Consider the following 20036-nt stretch of genomic DNA (forward strand, 5'->3'; position numbering starts at 1 on the left):
TCTCGGCAGTTACAGTCTTGTGAAGATCTCAAGTCAGAGTTCAGCGCTGAACTCGAGGGAAATCATGAAAAGACTGATGAGAGACTGCGAGCTCTTTTTCGATGCTCAAGAACAGTCTTGCTTACAGCTCAAAAGGGAGCTGAGAAACGATGTTTCTGAAATAAAAAGGGAGATGGCAGAGGGTGTGTCTGACCTTAGGCTTGAAACGGAGAATCTTCGTCTCTGCGTTTCGCTATATCGCGTTGAATTCATGTACAGGTTTGGAACAGTCGGAAGAAGAAATGAAGCCTTGTCAAGTAAGCTAAGTGTTGAGGCACAAGGTGGGATACAGCGACTGGGTGATCTTTCCTCATTTCCAATTGTTATGGCTAATGGTGTCTTACCAGATGCTTCACCTCGCTCTACTCTTGACCATGGCAATTTACTGGTAAAAGTAGATCCTGGTTCAGTGACTAACGATGAGCAGGAACTCAGTACAACATGCGGCAATAGTAATGGGGTTGAACCTAATATGGTCCTGCTTGATGAGTTGGGTGATCATAACGTACGCCACACTTCAGCAAATGTGGAAGGGTGGAGTAAAATGGCAGTCAACTGTAAATCTCCTGTAGGTTTGTCGGTTCATGTCTGTATTGAAGCGATAGTAGCAGACAAAGGGATTTCGGCATTGTCGGAACCTAACAATGACATTTCGGTGAAAAAGGTGACAAACGCGTCAAAAATACTTACCTACCCAACGTCCATTCTTGGAAAAGGCTGTAGCATGATGCGTGTGATCTTTTCAAATATGCTTTCGGGTTTGAAACGTTTACGGTACCCATGTCGATCAAAAAGGTCAAGGAAAAGATCTCCACGCAGAAAGAGAGTCGGAAAGAAGTCGGCTTACACATTTTCAACCTTTTCTGCCAAAGTTTTTCTGCATCCTAGCCATGTAAGAAAACGACATGCAGTATCAGGGTCTCGGAAAGTAATAAGTGACTCAAGCATTTTTCGAACATTGTAAGGTTACCATTGTTTCTTCTCTGGCTAGTTTTGCACATAACTCACGTTGAAAGAAAAGCACGTGAGCAAAAGGTAGTTGTATATACTTGCTCCACAGTAAATCCTTACGGGAAGGGTCGCGCAACGAAGTTTTAAGGGAAAGCAGTAGTATAGAATATACTATTACTGGAACACAAAAGTATGACCCCCCTCAGATTGGTTTGGCTACACTTAAAACTATGTCAAGATGCTTATATAAGCTTATTGCCTACGGTGTGCTACTCTGTCGAATCCAAGAATTTAGTAAAATAGCCCTCGGGGATTTCCCGTGAAAAGTATGACCCCCCTCAAATTGATTTGGCTACACGTACAAAAGCTGCATCTGTCAGATTGTTGTCCATAGGATCGTAAAAAATATGGCCCTCTTGGCTTTGTTTTGGCTACACTTAAAACTAAGTCAAAATGCTCATATGAGCTTATTGCCTGCAGTGTAATACTCTGTAAAATGTAATCTTATTAGCTACATCTACACTCACACCCACCAACACCTACACCCACACCCACACATATTTACTTCCGGTCTACTTCCGGTTTACTTGACAGACACCTGTGGGTTTTTCCAGTTTTTTTAAGTATATAGTTTTATTAAGTATATCGTTTTTGATTTGAGCCCCAAAAAATTATATATAAATACCAAAACCAAAAATAGTAACACACTAAGTATACACACTAATTATACAAAGCACACTACTGAACCCAACTAATATTTTTTATTAAGTATATAGTTTTTGATTTGAGCCCCAAAATATATATATATAAATACCAAAACCAAAAATGCCAAATCAGAAATATTGTAATCAATGCGATAAGAATATATCTAGCCCTAATTGGGCTAAGCACCAACGTAATTGTGATCCTGAGAAACGCAAAATGCCCACTAAAATATGCCCAAAATGCCATAGAAAATTTAGCATGGCATACTTCAATAGGCATATAGGCGCTTGTTCCGCACAACTATCTACATCGTCCCTACAGCTATCTACATCTCATTCTGGTCTAAAAAGAAAGCTTGTTATATCTGATAATACTAGACCAGCAAAGCAGCCATGCAAAGCACCCATTGATAGTAGTTTTAATTGTCAACTAAGAGATTACCGTTTCGTATCAGAGCCAAAATGTGATATTAAGAATTTTTTGAATAGTGTAAATTCTGATGTGCAGGCTATTCTAAACGCACAAAACGGCTCTTATAATATAAGCTATCCCTCAAATTGTATACTCAATATAAGAAACCAAACAGTACAAAATTTACACAGCCCCACATAACAAAAACTGTACCTGTATACTCAAATACAAACTTAGACGAAATACTAAGCAGGTTGATAGACCAATTGCTTATCAAACATTCTGAGTTTGCTGCTAAAGAATCAGGATGGAGTCTTCGTGGATCTCCACACAGGCTCTATGTTAATATTTCTGAATTCAGACCTCTACAAGGTTATACATATCTGCCTTTACCTGACAATATCAAAAACAAAAAAACCGACCACAAATGATTTTTGTGGTGTATTTTGGCTGCTTTGTTTCCAGTTTTAAATCATCCACAGCGAATAAGTCATTATAAACAGCACGAACATGATTTTGATGATGCTATGGATGGCTTAGAATATCCAATGTTTGTCCAGAATATCGATAAATTTGAAAAAGAGGCCAGAGATAGCAATGGCCGACCATTATCTATTAATGTGTTTTCTGCTGCTCGTGGCGATTGCTTGATATAACCTCTTAGAATCAGCAAACTTGATGATGACTCTGCTGTCCCGATTGATCTGCTCTTAATTGATAGAGACGGTACATACCATTACACTCTGATACACAATCTTCAGGCTTTAGTCAGAAAACAACTAGGCAAATCCAATAAAATATACAAGTTGTGTCGAAGATGTTTGACTGTGTTTGATGGTCGAAAAAAAGTAAATGGTGCTTATGAAGAGAATACCAAAATTGCTAAAAACAAGTTCGTTGAACATTTAAAATACTGTGGCAACCATAAACCTGTTCATATGGCTATGCCTAAACCAAACGAAAATGCCAAATTCAAAAAATTCGAAGCCTTGTTGCGGCACCCAGCATATATAATCTGTGATTTTGAATCAAATCTCAAACCGCTTGCATTCTGCAGCCCAGATCCCGAAGAGTCTTCAAGTACACCGTATCAGCTACATGAACCTTCTAGTTTTTGTTATGTGGTTGTACAGGATGGTGTTATTAGTAAGGCACACTTATACATGGGACAAGATGCTATCAAAAAAATTGCACGTAAAATAGAAAATGAGTGCCGTCGCATAGCCTATGATATATTATTAATATCAATACCTATGCTGCATTTAACAGAGGATCAGAACGAAGATTTCAACAGTGCACAAAGATGCTCGGTATGCAATTCTGAATTTTCGGACACAAATAACAAGGTGCATCATAATTGTCATACAAACGGCAAATATGAAAAGGCTCTGTGTAGTACCTGTAATATTAAGATCCGGAGAACAAAATTTGTCCCGATATTTTGTCACGGGTCATCTAATTATGATTTTCATCATCTGATCAGATACGTGGGGTTTGACAAGCAGGATTTAGATATTTTAGAAGAAAATGACAAAAAATATATTGCTATTAGCAAGATAATCAATGTTAATGGCAGGCCTATACATTTAAGATTTCTAGATTCATACAGATTTCTGTCGGCTAGCTTGGCTACTCTGGCTGGCCAATTATCTGATGCCCAATTCAAAATCACATGTGACCTGTTTACAAATTTGGACCTGAAATTGATTAGGCGTAAGGGTGTATACCCATACGACTATGTTACCGATTTTTCAAATTTGACGAGTGTGCTCTGCCACCGCAACAAGAGTTCTACAGCAAACTCAGAGCATCAGGAATTAGTGATGATGATTATTGCCATGCCCAGTTGATGTGGACCAACTTAAAATGCCAGACGCTTGGTGATTATCATAAGAGATACTTGATACTTGATGTGACGCTCTTAGCCGATGTACTTGATGCACTTGAAGCATTTAGAACATCATCTATGCAAACTTATGAGCTGGACCCGGTTCATTTTTACAGTGCTCCAGGCCTAGCATGGTCTGCCATGTTTCTGAAGACTAAAATGGAATTGGATCTGATCCAGGACCAGGACATGTATCTTTTCATCGAACATTGTATACGAGGGGGCATGCTACAACGTTCTCAAAGATATGCCAGAGCCAACAACAAGTGTGTTCCCGATTATGATTCTGCGCGACCATCGAACTATATACTTTATGTGGATGCCAACAGCCTGTATGGCTATGCCATGATGAAAAAACTGCCATACGCAGGACTTGAGTGGGTCGAAGATTTCAACATTGAGGATCTGCAAGACTTTGATGACAGTGACTATGGCCTGTTCTTAGAGGTCAATCTGGCAGTTCCTGATAATTTGCACAGCCAGTTTTCTGATCTGCCGCCAATTGCTGAGTTCCAGTGTCCGCCTGGCTCTAAACAGAAGAAGCTGATGATGACTCTAGAGCCAAAACAGGATTATGGCATATACTACAAGAACCTCCAGTTTCTGATGCGTCATGGTGTTCAAGTGACCAAGGTTGGCAAAGTCTTGCGGTTCAAGCACAATAATCTGACAGATGCAGCTTTTGTACGTGTAGCCTAATCAATCTGAGGGGGTCATATTTTCACGGGAAATCCCCGAGGGCTATTTTACTAAATTCTTGGATTCGACAGAGTAGCACACTGTAGGCAATAAGCTTATATAAGCATCTTGACATAGTTTTAAGTGTAGCCAAACCAATCTGAGGGGGGTCATACTTTTGTGTCCCAGTAATAGTATATTTTTTACTACTGGAAGCAGCTACTTTGTTCTGTATAAAATGTAAATAGTTAAGTAATTAGTACGATTTTAGCATAGGCAAAGAGTGTGTGATATAAAATGCTATTTTCCTCATAATGTTAATTGAATTACAAGTTTGTTGGATATCCATACTAACTATAGTACAACTGGAAATTGGTTGAACATATGTAATTGTGAGGATATCACTGTTGAGTTCCACGTACGAAAAATATACTGGAAATTGAACTCTTGTATTCATTAAATAGGAACGGGTGTTATGAATGCACGGTTATGATGCAGAAATTTAAAGACTTGTTAGAAAACTCTGGTAAATGTTGTGAATGTTAGAGAGCTGTCAGTCTGTAGTTTGAATTTTGCCATAGATGATTTTACAGATTTTGAACGGTAAATCATGGTGTAATATTCTCTGAGAAGCAGGAATTCCTTTGATGTATTTGCTGAATAAGTAGTGAATGGATGAATAGTTTTATAGCGACATAGATGATGCCATCATATTCTATGGTAACGAGTTGTTTGCGGGATTGTCTCAAAGAAAGTTATATTTATTCAATTGAACGAAAGTGTCTCCGATACATGCATAGGTGCATGGTGACAAACTCATGCTCGAGGAGGGAAGCATGAAATCAAAGTTATGTTTTTTCCTGACACAATTTTCTTTGTACGATAGTAGGTGAGTAACTAGCGTGAAATGGGATACATGGTGAATTGAGAAAATGCACAGCATCAACGCGTCGTCTTCCTGGAATGCATTATAGGTTGCTTCTAACTACGTTTCGCAAATCATTTTCGGGAATTTGCTGTTGACTTGTCGGTTTATTTGCATGTAGTGTAACAGGGACAAAAAATTGCATACAGTCTCAGGTTTTTCTGTATCTTTCCATCTATCATTTTCATGGGTTGAGATGATCACTACGTTCAAAAACATGATGACGCTCTGAAGTAAAATTTTCCATATACCCAGTAGTTTGTTTATTTTATACGATGTACCTTATACTCCAACTTACGATCCATGTTCTAATTTAGTAGAACGCTACAACAGTGAGTTAAATAGAATCATGAGAGTCCTGTGTTCCTCAGATCATGCGAAGTGGCCGGAGAGAATTGAACCAGCCCTTTTTTCGTTTGAACTGTTCGGTGTCCTCTCAAACGGGCTTTGCTCCTTCTGAATTAAGATTGAACATGTCTAGAAGGTTATTGGACTTTCAATCATTTATGGATCATTCAGAGGATAGGTCGTGGGACTCGAAATTGTTAATGTCTGTTCTGTTAAGTTCTTCTAAAAGGCGAGCTAAAGTAAACAGAATCAATGATAAAAGGCTCAATAGACCTGTTATTAAGAGAGGAAGCTTAGTCTTTATAAAAAATCATGCACCGGGAAAGTTGACCAATAAAATCATCAAAAAATACAGCCAGCTTTATTTGGGTCCATATATTTGTATAGGTAATGAACACAACTCGACTGTAACTTTGGTTGACTGTATTACAGGGGAAATATAAGTTAATCATTCCATTGAGAATTGCAAGCTAAGGGGCTGTACTAAGGACAGATTGAAATATTGGAGTCAAAGGGTGCTGCAAATGGAATTGGAGGAAGTTGAGGATATAAAGCCAAAACTTTTGGAGCTATGTGAATCAAGAAATCCCGGGAATCTAACTGTTTGATTGTGTTCGAGGCTTAATTGAGATATAATCTATCTGGTCATGGTCCAAGTAAAAGATTACCAGCGGCGGACCGCTGTGTCTAGTGGGTATAACTTTGAGGCGGGACGACACGTGGCTAGTAAACTATTCTCAAGTAGGGGTGCTTGGATTGCTAATTGTGGGAGTACCTGAGTGAACAGAAATTGTTCCTCTAGTGGTAAGAAGGGTATTGGTAAAGTTAAATAAGCTTTGACTGTACATTGTAAACGGTCAAACTTTCATCATAATTTGCGGACTCGAACATGAGATTCAACCTTGTTGAGGGGAACTAGTACACAGATTGATGCTCCGTGAATTTGTAGGAGAAGAAATGTAAATAGTAAACAATGGCAAAATATTGTGTTTGTAAATAATGGTATTTCAGTAATTTAAGTTGGTGATGTCTAATCTATGTGACTAGATGTAAGATGTATATTGTTAAAGGTGGTCAATATGTGAATGAGTCAGCCCCTGTTGGGTGACATTTATGACGTTAGTCGTCATAAGAGTCCATTTGTTTGTAAGAATTCACGTTAGATGGCATCAGCTTACTACTGAGTACAGTTTTAACCGCTATGATTTATGAAATACTCACTACATGTCTCCTTCGTAGCAAATCAGTGATATTAAAAAACTTTTTTGCTTGGGGTTGATCAAAAGTTCACATAGTAGGCGAAAGTGTGAATGCTCTTTTTGTTTCAAATATCAGGTCTGAATGCTAAGCGCATGTGGTTTTCTTGTCTTGGATCATCAATTTATCCATAAAACTCATTTCTAAACTTGGAATTATACTGTTCTCGCATATTTCAACAGTGGGACTGGTGATGTAGTGCGGTACATGGAAGACAGAGAACATGGTTGCGGTGGTTTATTGGGGCGAGAAAAAAGACTAGCTGGGACATCTCTTGTGCGGGTACAAGTTGATAGCTGCTCTAAAATGGACAACAGTTGCCAGAGAATGGATCCGAGTATTCTTTCCGTTGGAGGTGCTACGGCGGAGGGTAAAAAAGTGAAGTTTTCCCCGTCCGTAATGACCTTGTGTTGACGCCAACTCCGAGATTGTAAGTACAAAGCTTTGTTCTTTGAGTGCTCTCGAGAGACATTTCGTAACGAAAACTCAGTAGTACTACTGTATACCGTACTTCGTTCGTGTCGTGTCAAGCGAGAAATAAGTCGTATTTGAACTACTCAGACCTCGTGCAGGTAACAAAGAGAAACGCGACGCCATATTGGAAATTAAGTTGTTAATGTACTGGAATCTCGCAAATTTCAAGCTCCTATCGTTACATCGATTTACATAAGTAATAAAAAGATCGTACGATCACCACGTATAGGTGGATAATGAGTAATATGGTTATTTCGGTAGGTGTAACGTGACTAAAATAAAAATAAAGAAAATACTTGTTATATGGCATGCATGAATGGTAATTGAACTCTTCTACCCAGGGCATTCTAATCCAATGTAAACAGGTCAATTGAATCTTTTTTCAGGGAAATATGTTATATTTGAAATCCCTCCAATTTATTTTGTAGTTTGTGTATATGAGATGCGTGAAATGTTGTGGTGAAGGAATGTAAATATAACGCTGCTGTAATTAGTTTTTTGGGCACATCTGTTATTAAAAACAAATCTCATTGAAAGGTCGTGTCAGAAAAAGGAGTTTATTCACGTGTTATTTTTGAAACTTTGAGGCCTCCCCGATGGCGCAGTAGTAGCATCGTCGCATTGAAATCAAGGGGTCCTGGATTCGATACCCGGTGGAGGCACATAGTGGTTGGGATCCCACTTTAAATCTCTTTGAAGGTGTTGTATTACCAACCACGGTAATATGATATAATATATCATGTGGATTCGATTTTACAAAATAATAATTTAATCCATAACTAAGAATATACAACATGGCTAACTCCATGCTTTACAAACCAAGACAACAAAACAATTGAACATCTATATTCAAAGATATAATAACATCATAGATGTTTCACAATAAAATTACTGCATCTTTCCCCTTCTTCCAAATGACAGCTGCAGCCTGTCAGATGGTTTCCTCCTTCTAAGAGATCGTCGTGAACTGTTCACGGAGGAGGCGGTAACAGCTTCCTCTTGGCCAGTCTGCGGTCTCTCCTCACCAGCCCTGTGAGACACGGAACCATCGAAGATCCAAGAATCCGCTCTTTCCACATCCTACGTATTTTATTTAAACTTCACTTGATGCAGGTGTACCGTTCTCGTTGTTCCACCGACTTTGACCAATAACAAGCGTCTTCTTAAATGAGCCGTAACTGTAGCTCGTGCGTATTTTGGAAATCTGGATGTATAATTTCTTGTCCACACTGTACTTCCGATTGATGGTAATTCTTCGTTCTTATTGATCTTACTTCTCACCACTTCCTTCTCCATTATTTGTGACCAGCACCAATTATAGATATTACGAAGTTCATATGACAACAACAACTCTGCAGGAGTCTTCTCCGTTTGGTTTGAGTTGCTGTTTTAAGTCCACTTTATGCACAGTAAGGCTAATCGGGACTGGACCTACAGTTTAAAGTGGGATCCGAACCACTTGTGCCTCCACCGGGTATCGAACCCGGGACCCCTTGAGTCTTCTCCGTAGCATGGGAAGGTGTAAACCTGGCTACTCTTACCGCACCTTCCACCGCTTCTCTGAAGCTTCTTCCCAGATGGCAATCTTCCAACCACCTCTTCTTCAGAGTACTTTTTACGTTTTGGATCCACTTTTCGGCTAAACCATTGCTAGGTGGATGATATGGTGGTTAATTAAAAATTTCGTATTCCTAACTTATTACTTAAGAAATATAGTTTGGAAACACAGTTAAAATGCAATATATATATATATATATATATACAGGGTGTATCATAAGTAATAGCGCAAACTGACACAGTTAAAAGTACACGATAATAGAAGCAAAAAAGTCTCAGTAAACATGAGACTGCAAACGAGCCGTTTTAGAGATAATTACGATGTGTGGTTACAAGCCGCCACTAACTTCATTGTTTGTAAACGTCGTCCTAGTTGGTAAAATGCTAATAATGGGTGCGAATGTCTGGTTAGAAGCCATCACTGATTGCATTTTGTAAACACCGAATGCTTTACTCCTTGTGCGTTTAAAGGTTTGCTCTTTGTTTACAAAACAGAACACTTCGGAGAGGTGGCGTTGTAATCAAACAGGATGGATACAATAATTACACAGTCTAATCGTACTGTGGGAGTCACGTCAGTTGTGCAGTACTGCGTAGTGAAAATGGTACCTTACAGCAACGAAGAGTATGCTGATATGCATTTCATGTATGGTTTCTCTAACGGCAATGCACGGGAGGCTGCACGCTTGTACCAAGAAAAATACCCTGCTTGAAGGCACCCCCGAGAGTCGCACATTTACATCAGTGCCTCAGAGAACGTTATTATTATTATTATTGTTATTATTATTATTATTATTAATGTATTATTAACATTTTACCAACTAGGACAACGTTTACAAACAATGAAGTCAGTGGCGCCTTGTAACCACACATTCGCAATTATCTCGACAACGGCTCGTTTGCAGTCTCATGTTTACTGAGACTTTTTTGCTTCTATTATCGTGTACTTTTAACTGTGTCAGTTTGCGCTATTACTTATGATACACCCTGTATATATATATATATATATATATATATATATATATATATATATATATATATATATATATATTGCATTTTAACTGTGTTTCCAAACTATATTTCTTAATCATTGCCATGTCAATTGGACTTCACTAGTTGAGTGGTACTGGCTCACCTGCTAGTTTTCGCTTCACACGATACTTGTTACCATACTTGTCGGTATACTTTTGTTCCCACAAGACATTGCGCAAAGTAGCTACACAATCTAAAAAATGGGCGAACGATTTGAAGAACGTTGTAGAATAGCTACTGCTGTTATTAAAAATTAAATAATTAAAAAAAAGAATGGGCTAGAAATTGACTCGATAAAAAAGAAAATACGGTAATCAATGTATACTCACAAGCTCTTTCATGAACTCGGGTAAAAGGTAAAAGGTAAAGTGTTCCCCTGTGCTTAGCATGAAGGCGTATAGGGGTGTGGGGGTAACGCCCCACACTTTCCCGATCCGGTCGTGAGTGGGGAGATGTGATCAGCACCACGCCCCTGACGGCCTTTACCCCCCAGGTTTCCCCAGGTACCCGTGTTATTCGACGCTGGGTGGGCGCCGGGGCCGCTTCCAACGTTAGAAAAGTTCTCGGATTTGAACCTTCCGGGACCTTTAGCATGGTAGTCAGTCGCGTTACCGACTGAGCCACCGCGGCTCAGTATGTGTGTATTCATTCATACAAGAGATTCGCAGGAGATTCGTTCATAATAAAAAATATTTTGTTCAACTAAATATGTTAAACTTTTATTACACTGGTAACAATAAGGATTTTCGTTATCAGCTAATCACATTTGTCCTGTACAAAACTCATGGGTTTGGATAAATTCATAAATATTAATGAACACGAATGCACATAATCTTTATTACGTTTTCTTTCATCCAGCTGTGAACCAAAACAACCAACTCACGGAAACCACAGACAAAAAAAATCCTTCGTCACAGAGTATCTTCACATGAGCAAACTTTAGCTCTGATTGGCTGTTCCACAGCAGAGAAAGCCTGTTGTTGAAAACTAGTCCAGCAGCCAGCATGGCTGCCATCATTTCCAACCAGGTAGCCAGTCCAGCGTCAACCAGGGCATTCCTACTGAAAATCTAGGTCTGTGTAATTCGACCTTGTATGTTTTCTGTCCCGTAACTGTAGCTCGTACGTATTTTGGAAATCTGGATGTATAATTTCTTGTCCACACTGTACTTTCGATTGATGGTAATTCTTCGTTCTTATTGATCTTACTTCTCACCACTTCCTTCTCCATTATTTGTGACCAGCACCAATTATAGATATTACGAGGTTCATATGACAACAACAGTATGTGTCTTGTCCCCCAAATTCGGGGGCTCGAGAGCACAAAAACAGTAAATTTGGCCCGCTTGGCTTGCAATACATCATTTCTGTTAGACGAACTTCAAAATTGATTTTTTTTAAAGTTATTAATGATGACAAATATCATGCACATACGTACATGAGAAGATCTGTATGCTCCTAGGAGTAAAAGGAAATAAGTCAAAGCAAATCAATAGTAGATGCAGAGGTATTGTATTCCAGATACAGACTTCAATCATTTGATATGTTGTGCATATTTTCTTAAGAATTTCTGCCTCTGAATGACTTAATCCAAACACATAAAAATATGTTCAACAGTAAATGGAAAGGTACATTTTTGTGTACATAAAAATATTTTTATGTGCATAAAATAGCCGAAACCAATTATGGTGCTGTTCAGACGTCAACATGATACTCCTAAATTGATTCTTACTTTTCGACGATAATTTGCCAAGTACTACAAAAATTTTGGTATAGTTCAGTAGTTCAAAATAGTAAGGTAAAGTGCCCGAAATCCGTGCCCTGCTCTAAATTCGTCCCCCTCTTTAACTCCCATGGAAAATGCTGACATCTTGCGAGGGCAGCAGGAAAATCTTCAGAACCATTAGGTTGCCTACTGGCAGTGACGCAGTTTTTTTGTTCATTCACACTTTAATTTTTCAAACATAGTTTGTCTGAAAGCTTGCTACAGTGTGAAATCAACTTGAAACAGATATATTGACGCCTCGCGGAAAGTTTTTTATCATTTAGCGATTGATAATTATAGACCAGTACTTGAATATTGCGTTCCTGTTGTCACAGCCATGTAGCTGTAGTCGTTGGTCAGGAGCAGTCACCATTGTTGTTATAACTGGAGTGGTAAATCCGTCCCCTTTGAGATTCTCAAATCCCTCCCGGGGACGGATTTAGTATCCCCAATATGTATTTTTCTTGTGATATATTTGATCTTTTTCCTGACCACTTAGACTAGTTTCGATTGATGTATGATGACTTGTCGAACTTTGTATAATGTGTTTAACACTTCTATGCCTTATTCTTGAAAATAAAATTAATGCTAATTAATAAAAAGTATATATTAAACTTAAAGTGCTGTGAAGAAAATAACACATTCAAGAATGACATCAAGGATGGCGCCAGCGTGGGTCCGAGTAGGCATGTGCCCCCCTGTCGGGGCAGTTTGGTTATTTTGTCGGGAAAATTGTTCGATTTTCTCATTATTTAATTAGAAATTTCGGTTTAGGCAATTTGTTTTGCCTCTCAGTCGGGGGCGAGGTACCCCCTGTCGGGGAAGTGGTGCCTCCTCGTCGTGGAAAGTCTGGCGCCATCACTGAATGGCATTAAACTGCTGTAAATAAATGCAATAAAAGGTAAAAGCTATAACGTATTTAATAAATGGTAAAGATACGTTAGTAAATACATACCAGGCCTACTAACAAGGCCTTCCTTTTTTTTAAGATGCCGCCCCGCAAAACATGGGATTCTGATGAAAATGGGGTATATAGCTGCTGCGAAGGTTCCGAGGGCTACCTTGAAAGACTACATCAAATCTAACCTCACATCTGAGGAATGTGTGAGGTCAAAATTTCGAATGAAACCGGTTTTTTCCGCTGAGCTCGAGAAAAGTCTTATTGAATACTGTTTGTATATGGAGAAACATTACTATGGACTGACTATTTGACCTGAGACGATTGGGTTGCCAGTTGGCTATTAAAAACCAAGTACCTAATCCTTTCTCGAGTGAAGCAAAGGCTGCTGACAAAAAGTGCGTTAGACTATTTTTTAAACGCCACCCAGAACTTTCCCTTAGACGACCACAGAACCTGTCAATGGCCAGAGCTAAAGGATTCACAAAAGCAAATGTTGAAAAGTATTTTTCTATCCTGAAGACTGAACTTGAAAAAATAAATTTTGACCCCTCAAACATATTCAATGTAGGTGAAACAAGGATAACTGTGGTACAGCACAAGGCTACCAGAGTGGTTACCTGCAATGGCAAAAAGCAAGTTCACAAACTTTCATCTGCTGAACGTGGGGCTACGACTACAGTAAAAACCTGTATGTCAGCTGCAGGACAATATATTCCCCTTCTACTAATATTTCCACAGAAAAGGTGGCAGGAAGAACTGCTTGACGGTTGATTGATTGATTGATTTAGTTTATTTTACTGCACTTTTTGTGCATCTTGGCTAATTTGCGAAGATGGTAATGAGTGATGAAATGATGAAATTGATGAATGGACATTTACAAACAGTCAAGCTCGAGCGGGATTCAAACCCGGGACCCTTAGCTTCGCAGCGCGAGGTGCTAACCACTCGGCCACAGGGTCCGGCAACTGCTTGACGGAGCTCCTCCAGGGTCGATAGGGGGATGCTAGGATTCAGGTTGGGTCACCGGAAAGTTGTTTCTCAAGTGGTTTGAATATTTCATTTCCATTGTCAAGCCCTGAAAAGAGAAGCCAGCAGTGCTCATCCTTTATGGTCACAATTCCCACACTAGAAAGCTAGAGCTTATTGACCGAGCAAGAGAGGTAGGAGTATCTATGGTTTGCTTTCCTCCTCACTCAACAGACAAGCTACAGCCTTTGGATGTAGCATTTATGTTTCCTCTGAAGACTCTATACGCAAAGGCTATAGAGCAATGGTTGGCCTCTAACCCAAACAGAAATATGAGGATACTACAAGTATCCAGTTTCTTCTGTAAAGCGAACCTTCGTGCTACTACTCTTGAAACTGTCGTCAATGGATTTAGGAAAACTGGAATTCATTCGTTTGATCCAGATATCTTTCAAGATCATGACTTCATAGCTAGACAACTTGAAGAGCCACAGGTTCCTGACAATGGAGGGAATTATGACAACCAGAATGCTCCAGTTCCACCTCAAATGGTCAGTCCAAGAGACATCCAGAAAGTTCCAGTAATCCAGCCTTCCACATCTTCTAGAGCCCGGACTTCATTCTTGGTAAGTCCACATAAGATGTCTCTAAAAGCCTCTATGGAAAATAAAGAAATGGCGGAAGAGCGTCAGAAGAAACAATCCCCATCAAAGGCCAAGAAACTTCTTATCATTGAAGATAAAGATCAGCTTGGTACATCATCGACAAAAGCTCCCATAAAGAAACAAAGAAATATGACTCAAGTTCAAGCGAATCTGAGGATGCAACACAAGTTCCACTGGTGTCCACCGATGACGAGGATAGTTCAAGCTATGAAGATGCGTCATGTCCTATTTGTGGAAAGCGTTTTTCCCAAGATAAGCTAGGAGAGAAATGGGCAAAGTGTTCGAAATGCTTCCAGTGGTGCCACGAGATGTGTTCATTTTCAACAAAAGTCAAACAATTTGTTTGGAATTTTTGTCTGGATGGGTAATAACATGTAACTTAAGTCTTAAAATGTATAAACATGTTGTCATCTCAATAAATTTATTATAAGAGATTTTGACACTGTTTTAATCAAATTTCCCATAAATATAAATGAGTAGATAATAACTGTAAAGGGGGACGGAATTAGGACACCTTTTTTGAAAAATCAAAATTTGCGTTCCTTTGATTATTATTATTTTTTTTTAGCTAAGAAAGATTTATTTAGTAGAATCACACCAGTAGCAATAGTAGGTATGGAGTTGAGTTGCTTCAATCAGTTGTTTACTATTTTTAACTTTAAACAAATTTTCAGAATTGAAGATTTGGCGTAGGTGGACGGTATTTGGGCACTTTAACCTCCATATTTTACAAGAGTTTCACATGGTACAAAAATATATGATTACAAAGCACATTTCTATTTCCTAGCTCCTTCTGATGGATAAAAGAATTTTAAATAGTGATACAAATTAGTAAAAAAATAAAACGATATTTTCCTTTCTGGTTAGCACAACCGAAACCAAGGATAAGATTCAGACGTCACCCTGTAAAATAAGGTTTGTGTAAAAAGTAGGCTATAGCCCATGCTTTCTGACTCATTCTATGGGAAAAGCTATGTGTGCTCTAGTGTTAAAGTCTGTGGCGTTAGTATGAAGTCTGCAGGATGAGTAGAAAGTCACTTAATTAACACACCCTACAAAATGTAAAGTTTAGGTACAGTCTTGGACATAGCTGGGTTGTAACGACCTTTTGAAGAAGCAGTGAAGCAAGCCATCCATGTCTGACCACCAAGCGCCTTGTGACTAGACAACCCGAACAGCATTGCAATTCTGCGCCTTGTATACCAGTCACGGGTATACATACATCTCTGTAAATTGAGTACTGATGCCAAAGAGAAATACGAAATTAAGATTGTCGATCGTAATGTCTCGTGTTCTCGACATGCAATAATACTCGGTCCACGTTACGTTCCATTATTTTATGTTGTTTGGGAACGAACCTGACGGACTGGGTTTATATTTTCAAGACACAAAATCAAGGTCAAGCTCAAGAAAAATTGTTTCTGTGATTATCAAGTGCATTACGTGGTTAACATCAAGTTTGGATTTGTCGGTTATTCAAATATTATTAACTTTGAAAATAGTCTTTCAGTTAGTGTAATGTGTCTGAAATTGAATGCCCTAATTTTAAGCTTGAACGTGTTTTGTTTCTTCAATTAAAACGTTTGTTTAGTTTACAATTTAGTTCATCATACTAACATCTGTCCTTCTCCCTTGTTTATTTATAGTTATAAATGAAATCCCATTGGAGCATGGAAAAACCTTTCACTAGTCAGTCATTGTTCTCTGCAGTTTTCAATGCAACATACAGGCTCTCTGGTCGTGCATCGTACGTTTCACATCAGGTATCCACATAATTTAAAATATTTATAAGTTGATTTAAGCGAAATTCTCCATTTTTATTATTTCCATATATGATATCAATATCACATTGCAAACAGTTATTAATGGTTTCAATGTCATTTGCTGGGGAAAAAGAGTTTTGTATTACTTCAGATTCGAACATGCAAACGCAAGTATCAAAGTATTGCTTTAGACAGCACTCACGATTTTGAAACATGGAAAGTTGGTGTGTGATGACAGAATGTAGCTACTGTCATGTTAGCACTGACAACTATTAAGCGTTCTCAATGATCACGTGGCTGCATGTTTTTCGCTAATAAATAACTGCGTTTTTTCAACACATACACAAATACATCGCCGTTTCGGAACATCCAATTTTCATCTTTGCTGCTTTCAGATTACCAACATACGAAGTGGCATGCAATTGGAAAGGTTTTGCAGAAACCTCAGTTTTATAAATAAGGTTGGGTGAAATTAGACAAAGAAAAAAAAACTTTCCTTCTAGTGGGCTCGAACTCGGGTTGCGCGCATGCTAGACCGACACGATAACCAACACTCCAAACGAGACAACACGAAACTTTTTTGCAAGTAGTCGACTGAAACGCAAGTTAATTTTCAGATTGCTAATTCCCAAGGTATAACATGCCTAGGCAGATGTGTCTTGCATTTTCTGCACTCTTGTTATTTTAGTCGTCGCTTAGGTCTCTCCCTAGGTTAATGACGGCAATAATGAGAAATATTTTTTTTAGACAAAGATGATAAACAGACACACAGGAATAATCACCTTCGTAAAAAAGCCAGAACTCGAGTCAGGAATCTTCAACGCGAGGCGTGTTTCTTGTTCTAACTTTAATCTGTGTGTTTACGTTAGATTCATGGTATTTCGTGAGTTGATATGAATAAAGTAAATAAATAAGACAAGTGGGTGGAAGGGACTGGAGAATCGTATCTACGGAACCATTGAAAAGATATCCATCGCCTAGATAGAGAATCTCTATATCCCCTTGTGATAGAGAACCTATTAGAAGAATGAAAATACAGATTAAACGAACAAATTTGATGTGTATCCTTTCGTCAAAATGCCTAGAAAACAATATTACATACTTTTTCACTAATAGAAAAGAATAAAAAAATTGTCCTTGGTGGAGATCGAACCTAGACCTCATTGATGAAAGCTCTGTACGCTAACCAAAACACTATCAATAACACCGTGTTTTTTTCCAGTCAGTGTGATTCCTTCCTCAACACTTGAAGACGGAAATGCATCTTAATTTCTATCATAATTGTTTCATTGCCTATTAATAGAAACCACGTATGTCAAAAATAGACGCATTCTTTCTGTGAAATATCCCATGTTTCGAACATCGTGCTTCTCTATTTACTGTTACTTGGACATTCAATTGGAAGTTAAAACTTAGCTTTGTGTGTTTGTTTTCACGTGCATGTGTGTGAGAAGAGTGGCGTGCACGTGTTTTCGATGTTTTCTGGGTATTATTTTCGTTCAAAGCATTAATATAATTGTAAAATATGGAATTTACTGTAATGCAAGGAGTGAAAATATGAACCCAGTCCGTCAGGTTCGTTCCCAAACAACATAAAATAATGGAACGTTACGTGGACCGAGTATTATTGCATGTCGAGAACACGAGACATTACGATCGACAATCTTCATCTCGTATTTCTCATCGGCTTCACTACTCAATTTACAGAGATGTATACCCGTGACTGGTATACAAGCCGCAGAATTGCAATGCTGTTTGGGTTGTCTAGTCACAAGGCGCTTGGTGATCAGACATGGACGCTTGCTTCACTTCTTCTTCAAAAGGTCGTTACAACCCAGCTGTGTCCAAGACTGTACGTTCTGGGTTGGTTATGATAGAGACGCATTAGACCCAGAGGTAACAATAGTTGTGTGTGTCAAGCAGAGGTCTACTACATTGGTGGCTACAATATTGAATTAAACTCAAAATTTTTAAATGGGTAGAAGGTAATGCGACAAGTGTAGAATTTCACGATAAATTCAGTGGTGAATGTTTTTACAACGTATCTTCAACCAGGAATGCATGTTTTTAACCGTTTTCTCTTTTCAGGTTACAAAAAAAAGCATTAGAATACCTCTAACTAGAGAGCAAGGCATCGATATCGTAGTAACGTCTACGGAGAGAAGATCAGTTGCCATTACACATGATTTTAGTCAGCGACATCCCCAAAGAGTTGAATACTGTGAATGGTGTCTCGAACAATTACAATTTGACGCTTTCTTTGGAGTGAATGTCCTTCATACTTTAGAGGCTAATTTTTATGTTCACGGTGAAGTTAATAAGCAGAGTATGCGATACTTGTAATCTGATAACCATCATTACGCAGATTTCAGCCGAGTGGTTGGTGGTGCTTAACTAACGGTGAGGTATGATGTATGTGGAATGCGATTTGTTGGTAAATTTTTTAACAACGGAACTATACATGTATACATGAATAGGTTTTTCATCCTTGCTGATGGAATACGGAACTTTTCAACAGGACGAGAATAGTATGGGAACATTGTGAGACAGTTTCTTATCACTGAATTTCCCGATAGCTGGATTGGTTGCCAGGAACCTGAGGTTTCCAGCATCTAACATCTTTGGATTTTTAACTTTAGGAACTAAACATCCGTGATATTGACCATCTGAGAGAACGAACAGTTGTTGCTACGTTGCACAATGTTCTGCATGAGTGGGAGAAACGTCGACAACATACAGGAACATGAAGAACAAATAGAGCAGATCACATAAGTGGAATATTCGTATAAAATTTTACTGTTAAAGATACGTCGAAAAACGTTTAGCACTGTATTTCTCGAGAAATTCTAGCCTGATCTGATACATCGCATCATCCCCTTCCAATTTATAATGTTTGAGTTGAATTCAATAAGGCGGCCAACAATATGGCAGACTCTATAGCCAAACGTTTCCGGACACCCAGTGCTGTTCATTCCAAAGACACCAGCTAGGTAAGTATGTAATAAGATGTTGGACCTCCCTTCGCTTTTATTACAGCATTTACTCTTCGGGGCAGGCTTTCCACTAAGTTCTGGTATATTGCTGATGGATTTTATTTATTCGTCCTGTAGTCTCGTGAATAGTTCAAGGGTGGGTTTTGGTCTAGTGTGTCTGGTACGCAACCGACGTTCTAGTTCATCCCAAATATGTTCTGTGGACTTCAAATCGAGGATTTTGAGGGGGCCAGCTAAGCACATAGTGTCTCTTTCTCTCATGACAATTGTGCCAAGGATAATTCCTTTTATGTGAGATTCTAAGGGACTTTTCACTCACATTGTGCTTTGAACATGAATGGATTGGTTGCTTTAGTGTGTGGTCTGATTTCTATATCTGAAGCGTTGTTGTGCCTGTTGGATTCCTTGAAGATTGGGTGACTTCCTCTGACAGCAGGTTTCCTGGATCCATGGTCGGCCAATGGAATACTTTCCCTGGGGTCTTCTGGATGTCCTTCATCTTCTCTAGTTCCATTAAATTGCAGCTTATTCCTAAGAGGTCCTCGCTCTCAAGGATTTCTCGTAGGTGTTATGCGACGTGTTTCGACTGCAGCCTGTCTGCCAAGAGAAACGACATATGATCGTCTTACACTAAGAAGTTCTTATAAATCTCTACGTTGGTGTCTAATTCTGCGTCTAAGTGTTCGTGTTACGTTGGTTTTGTGTTTGTCGTTTGTTAT

This window comes from Lepisma saccharinum, unplaced genomic scaffold (genome assembly GCF_977018435.1).
Source record: "Lepisma saccharinum unplaced genomic scaffold, izLepSacc3.1 HAP1_SCAFFOLD_298, whole genome shotgun sequence".
Lineage (NCBI taxonomy): Eukaryota > Metazoa > Arthropoda > Insecta > Zygentoma > Lepismatidae > Lepisma > Lepisma saccharinum.